Source organism: Amphibalanus amphitrite, unplaced genomic scaffold (assembly GCF_019059575.1).
Source record: "Amphibalanus amphitrite isolate SeventyFive unplaced genomic scaffold, NRLGWU_Aamphi_draft 000806F_arrow, whole genome shotgun sequence".
NCBI lineage: Eukaryota > Metazoa > Arthropoda > Thecostraca > Balanomorpha > Balanidae > Amphibalanus > Amphibalanus amphitrite.
The window spans coordinates 1-4,426 of NW_024882300.1; positions in this window are offsets into that span (position 1 = coordinate 1).

Consider the following 4,426-nt stretch of genomic DNA (forward strand, 5'->3'; position numbering starts at 1 on the left):
ATTAGCGACTGGAGGGTCGCTAATAAGTCTATGGGTTTCCCCATATGGCAAAAAATGCGACGCCTGAAAAGATGAAATATGATCTCAAAAAGGTACAATGTCCCAAAATCTGTCGATTTGGGTGGCAAACGACATGCAAATGAAATTCATTTTCCACTCTCACCACCAATTTTTAAGAACAATTTTCCACTCCCAACCAAGAAAACCTAGATTGTTTTACCTATAGAAAAACAGTTGTGTGGATGCCCGGCTTAGCATCAAGCATTCTACACCTTAGAATTAAATGTATGCTTTTTGTCGTTTTTCACTCTTTTTGGATCTAACCGAATCAACAGTTTTCCACTCTCTCCTCTTTTTGGTGGGCAATTTTCCCCTCTGACACCCAAGACAAAACTCAATTTTGGGACACTGAAAAGGTTACCTATACGCAAAGCACTCAATCACTCGAACAGGAACGTTTATCCAACACATTTACGTAAGTAAAAACTGATCACGTGATGCACCGAAGGCGAAAAGAAGGCGGAAACCCAAATTTTGCGGGCTATCTCGTATGATTTTCGAGGTCCGCGCTGAATTCGGCACCCCTGCAGTCCGTGACGACATTTGGCATCCCCTGCCACACATTGCAAGCGCCAGCAACACCTCATTTTCATTTCTCTCTTTTCCCCTTTCTTTCCCTTCTTGAGCTATTTGCGACCATGTCAGGCGCAAATAGGAAATATGAGTTGCGACACATTTTTAACCGCCATGCTGTGCACAGTTGAGCGATTCACTATGGGAAAACGGCAATCAATTGAAAAAGGAATGTCGATTCAGAATAAAAAAGGTGCATCATCCTAATGTGCATCGCTTTTCATCAGAGAGGGTCCAAACACACACGTTTTGGATAAGAAACTCGACATTTTTATTTAAACGCACCTGAAACGTCCCACCAGAAACATCGACGACCGGAAAATAATTTAATTTGATAACCAAAGTATGGCTGACCTTTTGACGATGTTTTTACCCCGTTTTCTCCTGCCAGTTTTTCTGTAGGGAGGTAGGTCGCAAATCGGAAAGGGTTGCTAATTAGGCACCTTACCCTACAGGTCCAACCGGGTCTTGCAATAAACCATTATACATCTTGCACACTACGCCTGATTGCAAAATATGAAGTGAATGGAAAGAAAACATTTGCTCATGCATGTTCCTTTCCACACTGTAGCTCATAAGTATTCCCAGTGGGGAAAGGCTGTTTTACATGATGCAGCTAATGATTTCTACAAATGGTTTGTATTAATTGACTTTTGGGGAACGGGTCCAACTCAGGGCATATTTTAACACACTGACTGCGTCCCATTTTGGGACGCAGCCCCCTGCCTTTGGGACGTAGTGCTCGCGAAATTTGGACCACTGCGTCCCACAATTGCGAATTTCGATACTGGCCAAAAGCAATTACAACAGCCTGCTCCCAATATCCCGCTTGCTGCCCCTTCACCAGCACATTCTGTACACAATGAGTAATATCTGTCTGTACATTATCTCACTTGCATTATACCTACTATATTTCGCTTGCAATGTGCCCTTTCCGATCGAAACACGTGCCGTATGACACCTTTGGGACGCAGTAAAAAATCCTTAACCCGCGCACCGACGGGGGGGGGCGGATATCCGCCCCCCCTGAGGTTTTTCGCGGATAGCGGGAAAACCGCGGCGCGTAGCGCCGCGAAATTTGATACGACTATTCTCTCATCAATTTTACACATGGTGTGCAAGTTTGAACCTCCTAACTTTTAAGGTCAGGTCACCAGGTCACTTTGAATGACCCAACCTCAAGTCACTTTTTTGCAACTTTGTCACCGTGCTAGAGCCACAGTAGATGTCGGAGGCCTTTGAAAGTCGCAGGATGTTATTAGGTCATAAGTAGCTACAATTTGTATATCTCGGAATTTTGATATCGGTGACCTAAGGTCAGGTCAATTTCGCGACCTCCCCATTATAAGTCAATGGGGAAAAATCAACTCCCTGTTTTTACCACTAAAACGGGTCGGAATGGCCCCATATACTATACATGACTTCATATACATGAATCAACCTTCACTACCTTGAGGTCTGTTTTTCTGTTGGGCAGCTGTAAGGTCATGTGACGTCATCAAAGGTCACCAAATGTTTTTTACCAATAACTCCGTACAGGAACAAGATACAGCCGCGCGGATGGTCTCATTGTGTTCAGCTTGTCAAGACGCATCGAATGATATACATGATGACCTCGAGGTCACGTGACCTGAGGTCAACCTTTGACCTTGACCTTTCGAGGTCAAAATATATCATTCGATGCGGATTGACGAGAGGATCACGATGATGCCCTTAGTTTGTTCCTATCTTAACTAATTCGAAAGTTATTCGAGAAAAACTCTCTCCATATCTAGCGCCGCCATTTTGACTTTTTCGACCCCTGTGACGTCATCTTTGACCTGACCTAAAAATGACCTTTGTAAAAATTGTAGACCTTGTCCGTGCGCATCCGATGCCGTTTACCGCTTGTCGCTATCTTGCTTCGTTCTCGAGATCTCAGGGGGGGGCGGTCATCCGCCCCCCCCCTCGGTGCGAAGTTGGCGCAGACCCCCGTCGGTGCGCGGGTTAACCCTCGCCCTGGCAGGGGGGGGGGTCGATGCGACCCCCCCTAAGGTTTTTCGAAGATAGCGTAAAAACGGCGGCGCGCAGCGCCGCCAAATTTGGCACAGCCTATGGGGCAACCTTTTTACATATGATCTGAAAATTTCAGGTCCGGTGACCTTGGGTCAGGTCACCAGGTCAGAAAACCGGTACAAGGTCATGGTCAAATTTCAATTTTCTTTTTGCACCTGTCCAACTCACAGTTTTGCACTGATTTCCTTCAAACTTTCAGGATGTGCTAAGTTCACCGAGTTGTATAACATATAGTTCGGGTTTTTTGAGGTCACTGACCTGAGGTCAGTTAGAGGTCATTACGTCGTAATGTTAAGCCTATGGGAAAATACTAAATTCGGAAAATACTGGAGATATCCGCTTCGTTCTATCACTTTTGTGCTTTGAAACCTCAGTACTTAACAGCAGGTAACTTGGTGCTTCTTTGTTTGGTGTACTTATCCATGGGTCAGGTCAAATGAGGTCAACTGAGGTCAAATGACGTTTTTGCCAATAACTTGGCACATAATGACGCTAGAGCTTAAAAAATGGTATCATTGTGTTCCTGGTGATCAGCCGAATCGAATGATATGCGATATGATGCAATTTGGTTAACTTTAACTTAATTTATTAATTTAAGTTTACTTAAAATTTAAGAAAAACTTTAAGCACACATCAGCAAGCTAAAAAGTACATCATTCGACGCGCCTTGACGTGCTGAGTTCACTGGTGCTTTTCTTTTTGCTCTATCTTAATTAGATCAAAAGTTATAAGCGAAAAAACGTTTGACCTGTTTTTAGCGAAATTTTTACATTTATACCCCCCAAAACCCCCCTAAATATTGACCTAGAGCAACCAAATTTGCACAGGTGCGAGATCTCCAGGGGGACCACCTACCTACCAAATTTGGTGTTTCTAGGTGCCATAGGAGCCAATCGCGAGGGGGGGGGGTCGCATCGACCCCCCCCCCTGCCAGGCCGTGTTATGAAAAATGCCCTGACAGGGCGAGGGTTAAAATATGCCCGTCCAACTGGTTCCGATTCCAACTTATACCGGGTCTGACTGGTTCCAGAAATGTCCAGCCGGGTCGCGAGTTACCTTGCTTGCTTGCTTGCTGGGTTAGGACGCGCAGCCTCGAGACCCAGGCGTCCAACTTCACTGGTCGTCTTGTTCTTGGTCTTGTAACTCGGTCTTGTTGGTAGCGTTAAACTTTAGTCACCTCGGTCTTGTTGGTAGCGTTAAACTTTAGTCTCTTCCGTTTTGGTAGATGTTGATAGCATTTAACTTTGCCACTTCCCTTTTCCGTGAAAGAGGGGTACTAAGCGGTACTAAGCAAGGTATATCACGTAATAGTATAGAGTAAACAGGATAGAGATATTGCGAGGTGGGATTTGCAACGGGAGGGTAAACTACGAAATGCTAGCGTCTACATTCGAGCTACTTACTAAGTGCGGGAATAAGCGGCCTCTAAGGCTAAACAAAAAATGGGAAAAACAAACGCTACAGTATTTCTAGTTACAACTTAACAGAAACCAACAAAAAATAAGTAAAAAATAAGGTTGAGATGTAGTAAGGACTAGAGACAGGTGCGCAAGAGCACCGTGTCTCACAGAGGAATTGAGCGCTTAAAGACATAAGTACGCAGATGTGAACAAGACAGTTTTGACAGGACTATGAATACACAAACACACAGACGGACGACGACCAAACAACTTTGCGATCGATCACTATCCGGTCCGGAAAGATAATGACAGACAATGATCACTTTCGATTTCCTAAA